The following is a 23,080-nucleotide window of genomic DNA, read 5'->3' on the forward strand; positions in this document are numbered from 1 at the left end:
ACGATACTGGGCGAGCAACTTTCTAACAGGACCTCTACCCCACTCCTGGTTTCTCGGTTGAGAAGATGAATTTTAAAATTTCTTAAAAAATGGATGTGAATCGGTCAAGGCCTTACTTCTCATCAATTGCATTTTTAATACCGTCGTGATATTTTTCAAAACAAAAATGACTCGACGATGATCCGAGTCAGGACCACAATTTATAGTTCCTTTGTCAAATTCATGAAGCCTCGATTTATCTGGAAAAACAAGATCTATTTTCTTTATATATGCATATAATTTTACTCTAATCAGGCTTTGTCTTGTTTGTCAGTAGTAATAGTAAAACAACCCTTAATCTCATGACATGTCGCACTATGAGTGAGTCAAGTCACATAGGAGAAGAAAAATACTAAGAATACGATGAGGAAACCATGTTGCCTGAAGGTCTCGTGGAGGAGGTGGAATATTTAAAAACGAACAAAACCCAACCTAGATGAAACCGAAGTAATAAATCTAGGGGATGATGAGTCGATCAAATAAACAAGGATAAGTGCGCATTTAGCAAAGCGCCAAAAAGAGGAATAGATAGAATTATTAAGAGAACAAGTGGACATCTTCGCTTGGTTATATGTTGATATGTGTGGACTAAGCGTCAACATTGTAGCCCACATATTACCTACCAATCTAGGCTTCGCCCTGGTTAAACAGAAAACCAGGCAGTTGAAGCCAGATCTGAGCATCCGGATCAAGGACAAGGTGGAGAAGCAAATCAAATCTGGAGCAATGGAAGCGACTTCGTACCCGAAATGATTAGCCAACATCATGCCGGTACCAAAGAAAGATGGAAAATTCGAATTTGTGTCCATTATCATGACCTCAAAAAAGCTATTCCCAAGGATAATTTCCAAACTCCCAAACATTCATATACTCATCGATAATTGCATGAAGCACGAGCTGCAATCATTTGTGGATTGCTTCGCAGGACACCATTGTATCTTGATGAGTGAAGAGGATACATAAAAGACGACTTTCATTGTACCATGGGAAGTGTACCACAACCGAGTGATGTCATTTGGCCTCAAAAACACCGACGCCCCTTACATGAGATCCATGACTACCATTTTCCATGTCAAGATCCATAAGGAAATTGAGGTTTACGTGAGCCATGCCATCATTAAGTCAAGTGAGAGTTCAAATCATACCACATACTTACGGAAGTTCTTCGGTAGACTCCGAAAGTATAATCTAAAGCTAAACCCGACCAGGTGTGCATTTGGAGTTCCCGGCGAAAACTTACTTGGGTTCATAGTCAGTTGGAGAGGTATAGAGCTAGACCCATAAAAAATCAAGGCTATACAAGAGTTTCCACCGCCGAACACCAAGAAAAGGGTCATGAGTTTTCTATGAAGGTTGAATTACATTGGTGATTCATAGCCCAGTCCACTATAGTTGTTAAACCTATACTCATATTGCTAAAGAAGGACGCGCCAACAAAATTGGCTGAAAGTGTCAAAAAGCATTTGACACCATCAAGAGGTATCGTTCCAACCCACCCATCATAGTTCCCCCTAGACCGGGAAGCCCATTATTTTTGTACCTGTTAGTATCAGACAATCCTTTCAGATGCCTCTTAGGACAACACGATAAAACGGGAAGGAAGAAACGTGCCATCTACTACCTGAATAAAAAGTTCATCGCCTATGAGGCACGATACTCCCTGGTAGAAAAGAAGTGTTGTGCTCTGACATCGGTAGCCCAAAAGCTGAGGCACTACCTGTCATCGTTCACCACCAATCTCATCTCTAGGTTGGACCATTAAAGTATATCTTTCGCCAACCCATGCCAATAGGGAAATTGGTGTTATGTCCCATGCTTTCGTATAATTGGAAATCGAGAAATAAACAAGACTTGTGTGTTATAAGGAAAGTTTTTTGATTTTGGTGAATATGACTATGTTGGTTGTGGAATCATTAATGTTAAGACATCGGGGAAGTCCGAGGGTAAATTTGGAATTTTGGAAATTAGTTTCGGGAATTACAAAACGAGACTACACTAATTGGGCTCAACAAATTAATGCAAAAATTTAGGCCCAGGGGATTTGGGGTGGCCGGCCATATCCATGGCCCAAGCCCCTTTGTTAATAATCATGTGCCATGCACATGACCATGTTATGGATATATATCATGATATAGTGGATAATTATCAAGAATGTTCAAGAAAGAACAAAGCAAGAACAAAGGAAAAAAAAAAAGAGAAAAGAAAGAAAAAAAAATTGGAGCCAATTCCTTGGTTCAAAAGTTCATCTTTTGTGAAATTATTACCAAGTGCAAAGCCCTCTCCAAGTTGGTATAATTTTCAAGGCAAGAAAGTGCTTCTTTTGGCAAGTGGAAAGAAAGTGGAAAAGGTAAGATTCTTGCTTTCTATGTTGAAGGAATTTTGTTTATATGGTAGCATGTGTAGTGTATATGAGAATTTCGGGAGTGTTGCATGCATGTGGTGTGTGTTTGTGTTGTTGCCGTAGGGAGTAGTTGGATGGAGGGAAATGGTTAAACTTGTTAGTATGTTGATTATGTTGCTATTGCCTTAGGAAATCAATGAAAAGTATGAAGACTTTGTGTGTTGTGAGTGTGTGTGTGTGTGACCGTGAGCTGTAGGGAGGAGGAAGTAATGTGAACTAATCTTGTTTAGTTAGTTTGTGGCGTCGTTGTGACCTCTATAACGCAAATGAATGTTTAAGTGAATTGAATTGGCATTGGAAAATGATTTCGGAACATTATGGGAAAGTATATATTTTTGGTATGTTTGTGTATATCTATGATATTGAGACTTTAAATATGACTTATGGTTGATGTTAATGAATTCGGAATGAAACGACGCAAGTTAGAACGTCCGTTGTAAGTTTTGATGTTTTGAAAGAATTATGGAAAGTAATGAATTTTGGGCAATTTTGTATATGGTTTGGAATGTATTTGGGATGTGATTGAATAATCTTGAATGAGTGAATGAATACAATAATGTGGGCATAGATTTGGAATTTTGGAAGTTTGAATGAAAAGTTGCCAACTTAGGTAATAAGGTGGAACTTTGAAACTAGAGTGGTTTGATTATGAATTGTGTTGTTGTTGAGGTGTGGGCTGTTGTTGTTGATGTATTTTGAGCCGAGCTAAGTCTCGAGGGTGTTAGATTTATAGGGGAAATGCTGCCGAAATTTCGGAAGACAAAAATGAAGTTAATGGCATTTTTAAGCCTAAGAATCTCAATTGGTAACTTTGACCATTTGCAGATTTCAGACGAAACGTGACTTGACTTTTGGGAGAGCGTAAGACGTCTGTAAGGTATGTAAAGCTTCCCACTTTTTCGTTTGGCATGTCTTAGTGTGATAGGAGAATATTGGAACTTCCGGACCATTTCTGCTCCTCGAAACCCGATCCACAGAAAAGTTACTATTTATTCAATTCAATTGAAGCCTAAGGGCTCTATTTTGGCTAGAATGCCACCAATCGTCCGAAACCTATCGAAATGTGGTCGGGTAATGTAGAAATGATTATGTATGAACTTTTGGCCCCTAAATGTTCGTAAATTATGTTCGCCACCTCAATTCGACTCGAGGTGGGCCCGCTAACCCCGAGACGCCCTATTTGTCTTATTGGGCTGTCCTTTTGAGTAATGTTTGAAATGATACCTTCGATTTTGGAACTTCCTCCTACGGGATGTGTTTTGAATATTACGATACGCTAAGTTACGTTTTGAGCTATACGTACTACTTTGGAAACGTTTTGTGAAATGAAACTTTGTATCGACTAAGTATTCGATTATTTTGTACTATGAAATGACTTATGAGACTACTAAGTTTTGAAAGGCTATTTTGAAATATGAATTGAATTTGTTTGCTCACGACTCCGCTCGTGCCTTATTATGACTTCGTTCACCGGTACCCGGGCTCGTGTTTATGATTTGCCCGAGGTTGTGCCTCATTCTGAGGGGTCTGCTACACCCCCACTAGTACAACCTGGAGCAGGACCTTCAGCAGCTCCAGAGGTCCGTGTACCCGCTCCTGAGACTCCAGCTCCTCAGCCTGGGGCGGAGGATAGGACCCTGAGAGAGGCTGTACAGTTGTTGACTACACTGGTAGCAGGGCAGGCTCGCAGACGCGGGCGGAGGGACGATGATGACGATGACAGGCGGGACAGCCTGAGAGTTCGGGAGTTTCTATTATGTGGCCCTCCAGAGTTTTTCGGGTCTAAGCCCGACGAGGACCCCCATGACTTTATTCGGGGGATGCGGCGCTCACTGGACTTAGTCAGGGCCTCAGAGACCGAGTCGGTCGAGCTGGCTTCGCACAGACTTCGAGATGTTGCTACCCACTGGTACAAGACTTGGGAGTTGTCTAGGGGAGAGGGTGTCCCTCCAGCCACTTGGGATCAGTTTGTGACAGCATTCACCCGCCACTTTCTGCCCCCAGAGTTACGATGGGAGCGAGCTGATCGGTTTTTACATTTGCAGCAGAGGGGTCGAAGCGTTCGTGAATATAATTTGGAGTTTGATTCCCTGGCCCGGTATGCACCTGCCGTGGTAGCTGATATGTCTGATCGGATGCATAGATATGTTATGGGGTTGGATCGTTACCTGATTGACGGCTGTATGGCGGTGTCATTACAGACAGATATGGACATTGCCCGTCTAAAGGCCTACACCCAGGGGATGGAGAACCGGCACCGAGCAGATCGGCCCAGCCGAGAGTATGATGGGAGACGGCCCAAGAGGGCCAGATCAGCGGGGTATCCTGGAGATTCTCGGGGCAGGCAGCCTCAGTATCAGTCCAGTGGATACTTCCCTCCGTTAGGCCGGGACACGCAGTCTGCTAATAAGCGATTGGATAGTGCGGGACCGTCTGGGGCCAGTCAGAGCCCCAGGGTGGCAGGTTCACAGGTATCCAAGGGTCCCAGCCATGCCAGACCACCCAGGCCCCGTTGTTCTCATTGCGGGAAGTCTCATCCTGGGGAGTGCTATCGAGCGATTGGAGCTTGTTTTTCTTGTGGTGGTCAGGGCCACTTTATGAGAGACTGTCCGTTGGCTAGCGGTTCTGGTAGTGTGGCTCAGCCGACAGGGTCAGCCGCCGGTTCATCATCTGCTCCATCTGTTGCACGCCCTGGAGGGCGAGGTATGCCATCACCGACAGGACGCGATCGAGGCCGCGGTGGCGGTTCAGGTTCTAGCGGTCCCTCGAATCGCATATACGCTTTGACTGGTCGGCGTGACCCAGAGGCATCACCAGACGCAGACCCAGGTATATTACTACCCTTTTTCTGAATGAATATGTGCAATGATAGGTCTGTATTCTAGTATTTTATGCGATGTTTTCTTTCTGCGTGTCAGTAAAAGTAGGGTAAGAATCCGAGTCAATGAAAATATTCGAGGCGGCTATCTATGCATGTGGGGGGCGAATATAGGGAGTTTGGCAGGCTAAAATGAGAACCACATAGCTAGGAGAGCAAACAACCTATTTGGGTCAGAGTGGGACCCGCTACGAAAACTTCCCGAAAAATTTGCTAAGACACCGTTTGGCCCTAAAATTTCGTGACAAAGGTCGTGCGGGGCAATTGATGGAATTATATCAGCACTAACGCGTCAAAGTGCATGAAAGTTCCGGGGTTAAGCGTGCTCAAGCCAGAGCAATTCTGGGATGGGTGATCCCCTGGGAAGTAATGTAAAGGTTTTCATAAGTGAGAGTGCGATAAATATAAATGAAAATTTGGGGTAACCAAAAGGTAAATAGAATGTGTGTGGAGGAATTAGTGCCCTTTCGGGAGTCGCGCAGAACGAGGCGGACTAAATGGGCAAAAAAGAAAAGGTACAACATCGCTCGAGAAATTGAGCGAATTCGAATAACGGTCAGAGACGCCCGCCAGTAAGATATGAGTAAATGTATGTGTATGTGTGTATGTGTATGTGTATGTGTGTATGTATGATTTTCGTTTGGTGCCCATGTGGGTTAAGAGCCGAGACCCGGCAACTAATGTTGTGGTAGACGGAAGGTTTTACTAAACCGAATACATGAAGCGAAGCGGGGGCGACGATCCGAAAGTTGTCAAGGGATAGGAAATCCCTAAGTACATTATAATTCAGTTTAGAATGACGATGTCTGAAAGAGAAAATGAGTATGGAGGGTAGGAAAGATGAAAGATAAGCAGTGTGAATAAGTGGAATCTTTGAAAGAGTCGATACCCGAGACGCGAGACAATTTGTGTGACAACTTGGCGAATAAGTTTACCAATAAAGGGGAATTCTCATGAATTATTGGAACCTTAATAGGAGCGATTTGATTCTAATTCGGCATTCTATCTGTTGTGCTTCTGCACTCCCGATTCCGATAAGGCTCTGTCTAGTACGCCTCTCTATTTCTGAGCTCGATTATGTTCCCTTCTGATGAATCTTTGTGCGTCTGATTCTGGATACGTTTCTGTCTGGCACACCTCTGTATGTCTGACTTTGGATATAAATCCGTCTGATATGCTTCTGTGCGTTTGATTTTGATCACGCGTGTGTTCGATACATTTCGGTCTGTCTAATTACGACTCTGTATGATACAATTCTGTACATTTGATTCAGATTTCAAACCTGTCCGATATGATCTTGTCTCCGATTATGAATCTGTCTGGTATGAAGGAAAGTGAGATTACGACGATGTGGTAATAAACTCAGCAGCGTAACAAAGAAAATGATATTGACTATGATGTCTGGAAAGCGTTCGTTTGTTATAAGAATATATCTTATGGTTCGACGATTACGAGGGGTATGAGAAAATAAATCAGGAAGGCGTTTGAATCAGTGACGTGAAAATTTCCCCATGACGTGGTGAAGGGGCCATGTCGGAAAATCAATAACGGACATCTATAAAGAGAACCCTCCCGGAGTAGTATGACACCCCATGAGGTCAATTTAACATTCGAGGACGAATGTTCTAAAGGGGGGGAGAATGTTATGTCCCGTGCTTTCGTATAATTGGAAATCGAGAAATAAACAAGACTTGTGTGTTATAAGGAAAGTTTTTTGATTTTGGTGAATATGACTATGTTGGTTGTGGAATCATTAATGTTAAGACATCGGGGAAGTCCGAGGGTAAATTTGGAATTTTGGAAATTAGTTTCGGGAATTACAAAACGAGACTACACTAATTGGGCTCAACAAATTAATGCAAAAATTTAGGCCCAGGGGATTTGGGGTGGCCGGCCATATCCATGGCCCAAGCCCCTTTGTTAATAATCATGTGCCATGCACATGACCATGTTATGGATATATATCATGATATAGTGGATAATTATCAAGAATGTTCAAGAAAGAACAAAGCAAGAACAAAGGAAAAAAAAAAAGAGAAAAGAAAGAAAAAAAAATTGGAGCCAATTCCTTGGTTCAAAAGTTCATCTTTTGTGAAATTATTACCAAGTGCAAAGCCCTCTCCAAGTTGGTATAATTTTCAAGGCAAGAAAGTGCTTCTTTTGGCAAGTGGAAAGAAAGTGGAAAAGGTAAGATTCTTGCTTTCTATATTGAAGGAATTTTGTTTATATGGTAGCATGTGTAGTGTATATGAGAATTTCGGGAGTGTTGCATGCATGTGGTGTGTGTTTGTGTTGTTGCCGTAGGGAGTAGTTGGATGGAGGGAAATGGTTAAACTTGTTAGTATGTTGATTATGTTGCTATTGCCTTAGGAAATCAATGAAAAGTATGAAGACTTTGTGTGTTGTGAGTGTGTGTGTGTGTGACCGTGAGCTGTAGGGAGGAGGAAGTAATGTGAACTAATCTTGTTTAGTTAGTTTGTGGCGTCGTTGTGACCTCTATAACGCAAATGAATGTTTAAGTGAATTGAATTGGCATTGGAAAATGATTTCGGAACATTATGGGAAAGTATATATTTTTGGTATGTTTGTGTATATCATTGTATATCTATGATATTGAGACTTTAAATATGACTTATGGTTGATGTTAATGAATTCGGAATGAAACGACGCAAGTTAGAACGTCCGTTGTAAGTTTTGATGTTTTGAAAGAATTATGGAAAGTAATGAATTTTGGGCAATTTTGTATATGGTTTGGAATGTATTTGGGATGTGATTGAATAATCTTGAATGAGTGAATGAATACAATAATGTGGGCATAGATTTGGAATTTTGGAAGTTTGAATGAAAAGTTGCCAACTTAGGTAATAAGGTGGAACTTTGAAACTAGAGTGGTTTGATTATGAATTGTGTTGTTGTTGAGGTGTGGGCTGTTGTTGTTGATGTATTTTGAGCCGAGCTAAGTCTCGAGGGTGTTAGATTTATAGGGGAAATGCTGCCGAAATTTCGGAAGACAAAAATGAAGTTAATGGCATTTTTAAGCCTAAGAATCTCAATTGGTAACTTTGACCATTTGCAGATTTCAGACGAAACGTGACTTGACTTTTGGGAGAGCGTAAGACGTCTGTAAGGTATGTAAAGCTTCCCACTTTTTCGTTTGGCATGTCTTAGTGTGATAGGAGAATATTGGAACTTCCGGACCATTTCTGCTCCTCGAAACCCGATCCACAGAAAAGTTACTATTTATTCAATTCAATTGAAGCCTAAGGGCTCTATTTTGGCTAGAATGCCACCAATCGTCCGAAACCTATCGAAATGTGGTCGGGTAATGTAGAAATGATTATGTATGAACTTTTGGCCCCTAAATGTTCGTAAATTATGTTCGCCACCTCAATTCGACTCGAGGTGGGCCCGCTAACCCCGAGACGCCCTATTTGTCTTATTGGGCTGTCCTTTTGAGTAAAGTTTGAAATGATACCTTCGATTTTGGAACTTCCTCCTACGGGATGTGTTTTGAATATTACGATACGCTAAGTTACGTTTTGAGCTATACGTACTACTTTGGAAACGTTTTGTGAAATGAAACTTTGTATCGACTAAGTATTCGATTATTTTGTACTATGAAATGACTTATGAGACTACTAAGTTTTGAAAGGCTATTTTGAAATATGAATTGCATTTGTTTGCTCACGACTCCGCTCGTGCCTTATTATGACTTCGTTCACCGGTTCCCGGGCCGGTTATGATTCGTGCGCCTTACAATAATTCGGCCGTATGCCGTGTTACGGTTCCCGAGGCTTCGCCATAGGGCCGGGTTCCGTTTGGAGTTATGCTGTGATATGGCTCGTGATGCGATACGCTCACCTATGTTTGTGTTTGTGTTCGGAGATACGGAGATTTGAAACCTTCTGGTGTTATGCTATGTGTGGCGCCAGCGTCGGAGTGGCGACCATGTTCCTAAGCGTTTGCATGATTTCGTTTGCATTATGTATACGTATATGATTTTGATACGGATTTTGACATCCCGATTTGTACTCCACTTTGTTATCTGATTTGCTTTCAGTTTTGATCCATATTTCTGTACTCCGTGCTTTACATACTCAGTACATATTTCGTACTGACCCCCTTTCTTCGGGGGCTGCGTTTCATGCCCGCAGGTACAGACATTGGTGATCCTCCACTGTAGGCTTCACTTTCTGCTATTTTGGAGTACTCCTTCTGATCCGGAGTCCACTTTTGGTACAAACTCCTTTTGCTATGTATATGCTCTGTATATTTGACGATTTGGGTACGGCGGGGCCCTGTCTCGCCATATGTCTTTGTTTTGAGTTCGTAGAGGCCTGTAGTCATATATGTGGGGCGAGGGTCCTATATATGTTTGTTTGATTTTGTTCTCTGGTCTTAAAGCAGTCCGTTTGTTTTTATGGCCGTAAATGGCCCTTATGCTTATGTTTGCACTTTCGACCGGCGATGTCTATTCCGCCGCTCAGTTTGTATTTGATATGGCATTTTGATTTGTGCGACCGCTTAAGACATATTTGATAAAGATTCAGTTTGATATGACTTTTATGAATTTTTGGAATATGCTCGGATTTGGTAAATAAATATGCGATTTGGTCTGGGTACCCAGATAGGGTGCCAGTCGCGGCCCACGGGGCTGGGTCGTGACAATTGGCCAAGTGGAAAATGCTTTTAACCGAGTTTGACATCACATACGTGGGTAAAAAAGCCATGATAGGGCAAGCACTTGTAGACCTACTCGTAAAAAGACTGATTGATAAGGACGCTGAACCACTCAGAACTACTTTTCGAACGAGAAAGTACTAACAGTGATGAAGACATAGTTGAGCCTTATTCGGGATAGAGGATGTTTTTTGTTGGTGCGGTAAATTACAAGGGTTCAGGAATCAGAGTAGTATTGGTATCAGAAATAGGACAACATTAACCAATTATTGCAAAGCTCAAATTTCGATACACCAACAACATGGCCGAATGCGAGGCCTATTTCCTAGGCCTCAGAATGGCCCTTGTCATGGACATACACGAACTATTGGCAATAGGAAATTCAAATCTGCTGATCCACCAAGTATAAGGAGAATGGGCCACAAAGAATGCTAAAATCATTTTATAAGTGAGCCTCGCACAAAGGTTGTGCAAAAGGTTTAAGAAAATCAAATTCAAGAACGCACCGAGGGCCCAGAATGATGTTGTTGATTCTCTCACTACCATAGTGTTCGATGATAAAAAATATTGAAAGCAGCCACATTAACCCACTCGAGATAAGACTGAGAGAAGAACATGCTTACTGTTCTCATGTGTAAGAAGAACCCCATGGCAAGCCATGGTACATCGATATAAAGGGTATCTCGAAAATACCGCGAGCAACCAAAAGAAAATTATTCGAAGAAAGGCTACTGGATTTTTCCTAAACAAGGAAGTGCTCTAAAAAACCGACCTCAGATTAGTCAGATGTATGGATGCCACAGAGGCCATGAAGTTGTAGGAGGAGGTGCACACTAGAACCTGCGCTTCTCACATGAATGGATTTGTTATAGCTAAAATGGTCCTACGAGCAAGCTACTACTGGATGATAATAGAAATTGACTGTAGTAAGTTCATGCAAAGATGACACCAATACCAAATCCATGGAGACTTATTAGAGTCCCACCAAGTTAGCTCAATGTCATGAGCTCACCCTGGACATTCATCGTCTAGGGCATAGATGTCATTGGACCCATCGAACCAGCCACATTTAATGGACAATGATTTATTTACGTCGCCATAGATTATTTCACCAAATCGGTGAAAGCTATGTTACATAAATCGATTACAAAGAAAGTGGTAGTTGATTTCGTGCGAAACAACATCGTATGCGGATTCAGTATACCAGAGTCCATCATAACGGATGAGGGGGTTAATCTGAACAACTATTTGATGAAGGACACCAGTGAACAATTTTGAATAACCCATAGGAATTCCACTGCCTATCGCCCATAAATGAATGGAGCTCTAGAAGTAGCCAACAAATTATCAAGAGGATATTAACGAAAATGGTGAACAATTACAAGTGTTGGCATGAACAACTATCCTATATATATCTTGGATACCGAACGACAGCTCAGACTTCAACAGGGGAAACTTCATACTTGCTCGACTATGGTACTGAAGCGGTCATACCCGCTAAGGTAGAAATACTGTCGCTCAGAATCATCTGTGAAGCAAAATTGGATGATGCTGAATAGTTTCGAAACTGATATGAGCAACTAGCATTGATCGGTGAGAAAATGATGATTGTTGTCACAACCTGACTAGGGCCATGACGGGTACCCGGAGCTAACCACCAAGCACCAATCATTCTATTATTCATCTTACTCATCCTGCTTTCATTCATTAATCTCATACTTATAATCATAGAAGAAAAAAAATTCATTTTAAACATGCTTATCTTTATAAACATAAGCCCTTTGGTTATCAAAATAATACATACATATATACAAATGGGAAATCGTGAGACCATACTACCCACACATACGCATCTACGAGCCTCTACTAGAGTACTAGACATATGGATGGCACAGGACCCCGTCATGCCCAAAACATATATATACACAAAAGAATAAATCAATGCCACCTCCGGAATAATGGGGTGCTCTCAAAGTCTGCTAGTAGCTCCTACGAGTCTGGATCGCCTCCCTGCCTACCTGTGGGCATGAACACAGCGTCCAAAGAAAACGAACGTCAGTACGAACATTGTACTGAGTATGTAAGGCATCAACAATAGTAATACATCAATGGAATAAGGAAGCATCAAATGAGGAGCAACTAATAATTGACTATCAATTATAAAAGAAATAATGCATGCTGGATTACATCATAATCATCATCATATCATGTATGTATATATGTATAAGCTGCCCGACCATATAGGTACGGTGTTATAATCATTAGCCCGCGTCCAGGCCTCCCGTGTCCGGGGTACCATCTTATGCCGCCCACTAGTGGTGTCTGCCCATGCCATCTAGACATGGTGTATACGCTGCCCGCCTTAGCAGTGTCTGCCCGACCATATAGGCGCGGTGTAATATCATCATCATGTACTCGTCATATTGCATGCATAGAACTCAAAGACAACTATACTTTATCGGGGTGACATAAGGTCGTGAACCCCCGATTCCATTATGGAGCATTCATAAGAATTCTGCCTCACCTTAAAGGAATTAGCATATATGGTGAGAGTATACAATAAACAACATCAATGGATCGTAGTTAACATCATTAGCTTTGTAGAAACATCATATCGTGAAATCTAGAATCTTTGGACTTAATCTCATCATGATCGTGTTCATAATATCTCTTATCTTTAACTCATATGGCTATTCATGAACATAGACTCTTAATTTTCCGGAATGTAGGAAATTCATGGAGAAGGAGGGAAAATCATGCCATAAGATTCAAGCCTTAGAAATAAAGGACTAGCCTCACATACCTTTCCTTTAGCTATTCTACTGCTTGATCGTTCTCCATCAATGCTCACGTCTTTACCTTCAAGAGAGTTCATATTAACGTTAGCTACTCGGTTACATGAACATGCTCACTAAAGCTAGAGAAAATTGGGCAGCATTTCCTTTGTCTATACAACTTTCCCCATATTATCTATCAACTCCCAAACATCTATAGTAACATTTGCAACATTATAACCAACAATCATCATTCATCTACATTATCCACATTTTACAATTTTCACTTCAATTCATCCATAATCATAGTCATAGTACACTAATACGTTTCCTCACATATAATTCTCATCCCATGTTCTCAACATCATTCATAACATTTTTATAACCACAACATATCAAAGATCCTGACTCATCTCAAGCTACTACTCAAAATCTCATGATTTTCATCTTTGTAACCCATTTTCTATTTCCTTTCATAATCTAAGTCTTTCAACCTGTCAATACCTTAAAAAACATGGAATGATCATGAAACTTACCTTAGATAGTGTGGGAATGAGCCTTGAGTGGAAATACTTCACTTGAGCCAAAATCCTAGCTTCACTCCCAAGAGAATTCTTGACTTGGATGAACCCTAGTGAGCTTTTTGCACTTGATTCACTTGAATTCTTGATATTGATCTTTGCTTTCCTTTGTATTCTTGTATATGAAGTGTGTGGAACCCTCTAGAAGCCTTGAGAAAGAGTTGGAGAAGTGTGGAAATAAAATTAAAGAAGTTGAAATACATATATATTATTGAACTTAACTCAGCCCGTCGGGACTTCCCTGGACACTTATACGGTCAGATTGTATGGTCCGTATAAGTGGTCGTGGTTCACCATCAGGCAAAATACCACTTCTGTTGGGTGTTATACGGACCCTTATACGGACCGTATAATGTTATATGGATCGTATAAGTCGGTCGTATAAACCCATTTCCCTGAAATGATTTCCATCGTTCGTTCAATCTCCAATCCTTATGGAACCTTCTTGACACTTGTTTAACACTTCATTACCAATCTAAGGGATATCATAACTCTTCTTCAAGACATTATTAAGTCATCATTAACTTGTTACTCGTAAATATCTTTCGATACATAACGTATACCTTGCCTTTCTTGGCGAACTTCTTTTCTCTTGCCTCGAATGTCTTTGAAATCTCAATTAAGATCCTCAAATTCTATTTAATACTTATTGAAACATCGTAGACTTCGTGCCCTTCGTTAGTCTATTCACTGTGCATGAACGGAAAAATTCCGGGGTGTAACACTCTTCCCCCCTTTTGGAACATTCGTCCTCGAATGTTAAGCACTCGGGAATTCTACGACAATTTTGCCAGAGTTTCCCCTTTAATATGGCCCTACCATCTTGTCACAACAGCCTATAATAACAATGCCTTACAGGGCCACAATATAATCGCAATATAGTTTGGTCACACACAACCCATATGCATAAAAAGGAAATACACATACCTCATAATCTTGATGCTTCATCGTGGATCTCTTCCGGGAGTTGAAACAAGTGCGAGTATTTAGATTTCATATTCTCTTCTGCTTCCCAAGTCATTTCTTCTCGGTTGTTATTTCGCCATAAGACTTTAACTGAGGCTACTTCCTTATTTCAGAGTCTCCGTACCTGCCTGTCTACTATGGCAATGGACACTTCTTCATAGACTATCTTTTCTGTTACGTGAACGTCATCTACTGGAAAAATCCTCGTAGGATCTCTGACACACTTACGGAGCATTGAGACGTGAAAAACCGAATGGATTGATTCAAGTTCCGAGGGTAAATCCAATTCATATGCTACTTGACCCACCTTCCGAATAATCTTATAATGTCCTATATATCGAGGACTCAACTTTCCTTTCTTACCAAATCTCATCACTCCCTTCATTGGCGACACCTTTAAGAATACCCAATCATCGACTTGAAATTCTAAGTCTCGCCGCCGATTGTCTGCATAAGATTTCTGGCGACTTTGGGCTGTCAATAGTCGGTCTCGGATCACCTTAACCTTTTCCACTGCGTATTGAATTAACTGAGGGCCTATTAGCTGTACTTCTCGTACTTCAAACCACCCAATTGGAGACCTGCACTTCCTTCCATATAAAGCTTCATACGGAGCCATTTGAATACTGGAATGGTAGTTGTTATATATGCAAACTCAATACGTGGTAAGTGGTCATCCCAACTACCACCGAAATCTAGAACACATGCTCGTAGCATATCTTCCAAGGTCTGAAAAGTACGTTCGGCCTGCCCATCAGTTTGCGGATGAAACACCGTGCTAAGCTTTACTTGAGTACCCAAACCTTCTTGGAAGGATTTCCAGAATTTAGCTGTAAATTGCGCTCCTCTATCTGTGATACTGGATATCGGAATACCATGGAATCGCACAATCTCCTTGAGATACAACCTTGCATAATCTTCTGCTGAGTATGTGGTTCTAAAAGGAAGAAAATGAGCTGCTTTCGTCAATCTATCCACAATCACCCATATAGAATCATACTTGCTTCGAGAACGAGGTAATCCCACAATAAAATCCATATTGATCACTTCCCATTTCCAAGTAGGGATTTCCATTGCCTGCAATAATCCTCCTGGCTTTTGATGTTCGATTTTCACTTGCTAGCAATTTGGACATTGAGCTACGAATTCTGCTATGTCTTTCTTCATTCCATCCCACCAATAAATTAACTTGAGATCATGATACATCTTTGTCGCTCCTGGATGAATAGAATATCGAGAATAATGAACTCCGTCTAGAATTCGGTAACGTAATTCTGCAACATTCGGAACACATAGCCTACCTCGGTGTCTAAGAATTTCATCCATAGAAGTTTCAAATGGAGACTTCTCTTTTTCATGAAATGTGTCTTTATAACGGCTCAACTGAGGATCTTCATATTGACTCTCTTCTACTTCCATATTCAGGGACGAAACTGTGGGATTATAAATACCAATCCCTGCACTACCTGCATCAATTAGACGTACTCCAAGATTAGCTAGTTGGCGGAGCTCATGAATTAATTCTTTCTTCTCCAGAGGAACTTCACATAGGCTGCCCATCGATCGGCGGCTAAGCGCATCAGCTACTGCATTTGCCTTCTCGGGGTGGTATAAAATACTCACATCATAATCTTTCAATAATTCTAACCACCGCCTCTGCCACAGATTCAACTCCTTCTGTTTGAAAATGTATTGAAGACTCTTGTGATCTATATAGATATCAACATGCACGCCATACAAGTAATGTCTACACATCTTTAATGCATAAATAATTGCAGCCAATTCGAGATCATGAGTCGGGTAGTTCTTTTCATGTTTCCGCAACAGCCTCGAAGCATAAGAGATGACTCTACTGTGCTGCATTAACACACATCCTAACCCAACACCGGAAGCATCACAATATACAACATAACCATCTGGCCCTTCTGGGAGTGTTAAGACCGGAGCAGAAGTCAACCTATCTTTCAATTCCTGAAAGTTACGCTCACAAGCATCATTCCACTGAAATTTAGCTGACTTCTGGGTTAGCTTTGTCAATGGGGCTAAAATAGAGAAAAACACCTCCACAAACCTTCTATAGTAACCTATCAATCCTAGAAAACTACGGACTTCTGTAGGCGTCGTAGGCCTTGGCCAAGTGTTCACAGCTTCAATTTTCTGAGTATCAACTCTAATGCCATCATTTGAAATAACATGACCCAAAAATGTCACAGAATTCAGCCAAAACTCGCACTTTGAAAATTTTGCATACAATTCTCGAGTTTGAAGAATTCCTAGAACAATACGTAAATGGTCTGCATGTTCTGATTCTGTGCGAGAGTATACCAGAATATCGTCAATGAATACTATTACGAATAAATCCAAGAGAGGCCTGAATATATTATTCATCAAATTCATGAACACTGCCGGAGCATTAGTTAACCCAAATGACATCACCCGGAATTCATAATGGCCATATCTCGTTCTAAAAGCTGTTTTGGAAATATCTTTTTCTTTAACTCTCACTTTGTAATAACCTGACCTCAAGTCTATTTTGGAAAACCACTTGGCACCTTGTAATTGATCAAAGAAATCATCAATCGTTGGGAGAGGATATTTGTTCTTTATCGTCACCTTATTCAACTGCCTATAATCGATGCACATTCGTAGGGAGCCATCTTTCTTTCTTACAAATAGGACAGGTGCTCCCCACGGTGATGAACTGGTCTAATAAATCCCTTCTCAAGCAAATCTTTCAACTGTGCCTTTAGCTCTTTCAATTCTGCCGGAGCCATTCGGTAAGGAGGAATAGAAATAGGCTTGGTGTCCGGCAACACATCAATAGCAAAATCAATCTCTCTTTCCGGAGGAAGGCCTGGGAGTTCATCTAGAAATACATCTGGAAATTCATTCACTACCGAAACGGATTGGAAAGTTGGCGACTTTGCTTCGGTGTCCTGAACTCGGACTAAGTGATAAATATAGCCCTTAGCTATCATATTTCTTGCCTTAAGGTAGGAAATAAACCTACCTCTTGGAGATGTTGTATTGCCCTTCCATTCAAGCACGGGCTCTCCCGGAAACTGAAATCGAACTACTTTCATTCGGCAATCAACATTAGCATAACATGAGGCCAACCAATCCATACCCATAATCACATCGAAATCTAACATTTCTAGCTGCATTAAATCAGCTTTAGTCCGATAGTCGCATATCATAATTACACAATTTTTGTACACTTGTCTAGCTATCACAGGATCACCAACCGGAGTAGATACCTCAAAAGGTTTAATTGGCTCGGGTTTCACCCCAATACGACCAGCAACATACGAAGTAATATAAGATAGGGTATAACTCGGATCTATCAATGCATACACATCATGGGAAAATACAGATAATGTACCTGTAACCACATCTGGGAAGGACTCAAGATCCTGTCGTCCGGCTAAAGCATACATACGGGGCTGAGTGGCACCTGAAGTAGATGCTCCCCCTCTGCCTCTACCTCGACCTGTTGGGATCTGGGGAGTCTGCCCTACCAGGCGCACTGAAGAAGAACCAGCCGTTGATCCTATGGCTGGACCCCAACTCTACCACTCATCGACAGGCAATCTCGCATCATGTGCCCAACCTGGCCACAGGCATAGCAAGCATTTGAACCTTGGCGACACTGTCCGGAATTTAATCTACCGCACTGGCTGCATCGCGGTACTGGGGGTCTCCTCTGGCTATAATCTCCCCCAAACTGAGAATCTGAGGCCCTCGAACTCTGACTTGTCCTGAACGAAATGAGCGATCAAATCTCCTACCCGCAAATCGTGGAGGCGTACTAGTCGCCGACTGGCCTGAGTGTCTAGAATATGCCTGCCTTGATCCCCCTCTATAATCACTACCTGCCCCAATAGATCTGGCCCTCTTGCTTTACCCTTTATCAATATCACGATCACCCATTTGCGGATGTTGTTGTCCTTCTAAATTTTGGGCATGGGCTTGAATGCGGAAAATATCCATTCCGTCTGGCAACGAAGCCGTCAAACAATCCTTAAATAAATGTGGCCCTAAGCCACTCACAAACCTGTGCACCCTATCTCCCATGTCGGCCACCATTGTCGGGGCATATCTAGCCAATGAATTAAACTGAAGGCTATACTCCCGAACACTCATATTTCCTTATTTCAAATTTAAAAATTTATCAGCTCTAGCTCGGCGGACCTCGGGTGGCAAAAAGTGGCGGATAAAGGCATCTACAAATTCTTGCCAAACTGGAGGAGGCGTATTCTCTTTTCTCGATGATATCCAATTATTGTACCATAATACCGCCACATCTCGGAGTCTATCAGATGCCAACTCCACAGATTCAGTTTCGGAGGCATGAATAATCTTTAATGTTCTCAACATTTCATCAATAAAGCCTTGTGGATCTTCATCCGGCTTTGACCCGAAAAACCCCAGAGGATTCAAAGTCATGAAATCACGGGCTCTGGTACTAGCTGCCCGATCACTTGGACCCGCATTCTGCCGCTGTGCCTGGGCGGCAACTAACTGCATCAATAGATGAATAGCCTCGGTTACTTGTTGACCCGAAGTAGCCGGTGGAGGAACTGGAGGCATAGGAGCTGGAGCTTAAGCTGAAGCTCCCTCTTATTCTTTTATAATAGGCGGAGTGGGAGAAGTATTAGATGGAGCCTCATTATCTGATTCGCCCTCTTCTACATTCATTTGCGGCTCTCTTTCCACCCACCTTTTCATCGTAACCTTGCCCTTATGGGCAGCTGTAGCTTTTCCCTTTGGCGGCATTTCTGAAATCATAGAACACTATTAGCGCGGAAATAATCTTATAACACAGCTCTATCGCACGATCTCTTAAGATGAAAGATGGTCATTTTTCCTAAATGCCCTGTAGCCTCCTGTTTATTAGTGTGGCACAGAACACACCATGAACAAGACTCTACTAGACACGGCTCATAGACACTTTCTAGGACTGAACTACTCTGATACCACTTTTGTCACGACCCGACTAGGGCCATGACGGGTACCCGGAGCTAACCACCGAGCACCACTTTTTCTATTGTCCATCTTACTCATCCTTCTTTCATTCATTAATCTCATAATTATAATCATAGGGGAAACCATTTTCATTTGAAACATGCTTACCTTTATATACATAAGCCCTTTGGCTATCAAAATAATACATACATATATACAAATGGGTAATCGTGAGACCATACTACCCACACATACGCATCTACGAGCCTCTACCAGAGTACTAGACATATGGAAGGGACAGGACCCCATCATGCCCAAGACATATATATATACACAAAAGAATAAATCAATGCCACCTCCGGAATAATGGGGTGCTCTCAAAGTCTGCTACTAGCTCCTATGAGTCTGGATCGCCTCCCTGCCTACCTGTGCACATGAACACAGCGTCCAAAGAAAATGGACGTCAGTACCAACATTGTATTGAGTATGTAAGGCATCAACAATAATAATACATCAATGGAATAAGAAAGCATCAAATGAGGAGCAACATGTAATTGACTATCAATTATAAAAGAAATAAGGCATGCTGGCTTACTTCATAATCATCATCATATCATGTATGCATATATGTATAAGCTGCCTGACCATATGGGTACGGTGTTATAATCATTAGCCCGCGTCCAGGCCTCTCGCGTCCGGGGCACCATCTTATGCCGCCCACTAGTGGTGTCTGGCCATGCCATCTAGACATGGTGTATACGCTGCCCGCCTTAGCAGTGTCTGCCCGACCATATAGGCGCGGTGTAATATCATCATCATGTACTCGTCATATTGCATGCATAGAACTCAAAGACAACTATACTTTATCGGGGTGACATAAGGTCGTGAACCCCCAATTCCATTATGGAGCATTCATAAGCATTCTGCCTCAACTTGAAGGAATTAGCATATAAGGTGAGTGTATACAATAAACAACATCAATGGATCGTAGTTAACATCATTAGCTTTGTAGAAACATCATATCATGAACTCTAGAATCTTTGGACTCAAGCTCATCATGATCGTGTTCATAATATCTCTTATCTTTAACTCATATGGCTATTCATGAACATAGACTCTTAGTTTTCCGGAATGTAGGAAATTCATCGAGAAAGAGGGAAAATCATACCATAAGATTCATGCCTTAGAAAGAAAGGACTAGCCTCACATACCTTTTCCTTTAGCTATTCTACTGCTTGATCGTTCTTCTTCAATGCTTACGTCTTTACCTTCAAGAGAGTTCGTATTAACGTTAGCTGCTCGGTTACATGAACATGCCCACTAAAGCTAGAGAAAATTGGGCAGCATTTCCTGTGTTTATACATCTTTCCCCATATCATCTATCAATTCCCAAATATCTATAGTAACATTCGCAACATTATAACCAACAATCTTCATTCATCTACATTATCCACATTTCACAATTTTCACTTCAATTCATCCACAATCATATTCATAGTACACTAATGTGTTTCCTCACATATAATGCTCGTCCCACGTTCTCAACATCATTCATAACATTTTTATAAGCACAACATATCAAAGATCATGACTCATCTCAAGCTACTACTCAAAATCTCATTATTTTCATCTTTGTAACCCATTCTCTATTTCCTTTCATAATCTAAGTCTTTCAACCTCTCAATACCTTAAACAAGATGGAATGATCATGAAACTTACATTAGATAGTGTGGGAATGAGCCTTGAGTGGAAATACTTCACTTGAGCCAAAACCCTAGCTTCACTCCCAAGAGAATTCTTGACTTGGATGAACCCTAGTGAGCTTTTTGCACTTGATTCACTTGAATTCTTGATATTGATATTTGCTTTCCTTTGTATTCTTGTATATGAAGTGTGTGGAACCCTCTAGAAGCCTTGAGAAAGATATGGAGAAGTGTGGAAATGAAATTAAAGAAGTGGAAATACATATATATAATTGAACTTAACTCGGCCCGTCGGGACTTCCTCGGACACTTATACGGTCCGTATAAGATTGTACGGTCCGTATAAGTGGTCGTGGTTCACCATCAGGAAAAATACCACTTCTGTTGGGTGTTATACGGACCCTTATATGGACCGTATAAGTCGGCCGTATAACCCCATTTCCCTGAAATGATTTCCATCGTTTGTTCAATCTACAATCCTTATAGAACCTTTTTGACACTTTTTTAACACTTCATTAAGTCATCATTAACTTGTTACTCGTAAATCTCTTCCGATACACAACGTATACCATGCCTTTCTTGGCGAACTTCTTTTCTCTTGTCTCGAATGTCTTTGAAATCTCAATTAATATCCTCAAATGCTATTTATTACTTATTGAAACCCTGTATACTTCGTGCCCTTCGTTAGTCTATTCACTGTACATGAACTGAAATTTTTCGGGGTATACCAATTGTTGTATGCCATAACAAATTATACTAATAAAGGATGGCTCGTGCCTTCAACAAAAGGGTCAGAGCTCGATTGTTTCAAATAGGACAACTTGCACTCAAACGTGTGTTCCCACACCAAGACGAGTACAAAGGAAAGTTCTGTTACACCTCTCATTTTCGTCGTAGGAGAACCTATGGTTTCCTAGTTGGGTATGCCTTTGGAATAGAGACACGATCCCGAGTTTGGATGTAGAAAGTTTCTTACCCCATGTATAAAGGTACCAGCAGGTGTTCCTGGCAATTTACAGGATTAGAAGTTGAATGAATCAATTCGACGCTATCTGAGCTGAACCTGAGAAAATCTACAGACACTAGTCATCGTCGACAGGTCGTCGACATGGTTGACGGATCGTCGTTGCGCAGCATCAACAGGGTTTCACAGCCTTGAATTTGCAGGCGTAGGTCGATAGAGCAAGTCGACAGACCGTCAACACGTCGACGGGTCGTCGACCCGCTCGTCGAATCGTACCGCTAGGAACTTTTTATTTCCAAGTATAAATATATGACACCACGACTTTATTTCTCATTTTCCTCTATTATAGATCAGAGAAACCCTAGTATTTTCTCTCCCAGCATTTTCCATCATTATTAGTGGAGATTTGGTAAGATCCAAGCCCCGTGAACTCGTGCTTGTCAAGAAGAAGGTTGTTTCTAGGGTTTCTTCAAGGTTGTGAAGTTTAGGAAGTTGGAGTTGAAGTGATTCTTAGAATCTTAGACTGTCACGACCCAACCCCATAGGCCGCGACTAGTGCCCGTGTTGGACACCTAGACGTACCCGATACCCTAAACCAGCATACTATTAGAACATATTAATAAGAGGGTTAGTTGACGCTACTGAATATCACAGATGAACGGGTTTGGCACGTGGAGGCCGATAAGGCCATCGCAGATCAAAACAACCCAAAATATATATACAGAACCCACATAGATACATCTACAGACCTCTACAGAGCATAGCAAAATCATAAGACGGGACAGGGCCCCGTCATACCCCTGAATAACGTACATATATATACCATAGTAACAGACTGTACCAAAAGATGGGTTGTGGATAAAAGATCGCTCCAAATGGTAGAAAAGATCTCCTAGACGGACGGGTCAGCAAACCTGTCGCCAGTACCTGCGCGGCATGAAAACGTAGCCCCCGAAGAAAGGGGGTCAGTATGAAATATGTACTGAATATGCAAAGCCTGAATTGCAGAAACAAAATCATAACTGGTGCAGAACGTACAGAAAAAGTGAGTAGAAAATCCAAAGTATCAAATGCATATTTTCAAAACATACAGATTGCGTATAGAAAACATATGTCATATCAAATCCGG

Source organism: Lycium barbarum, chromosome 1 (genome assembly GCF_019175385.1).
Source record: "Lycium barbarum isolate Lr01 chromosome 1, ASM1917538v2, whole genome shotgun sequence".
In the NCBI taxonomy this organism is placed as follows: Eukaryota; Viridiplantae; Streptophyta; class Magnoliopsida; order Solanales; family Solanaceae; genus Lycium; species Lycium barbarum.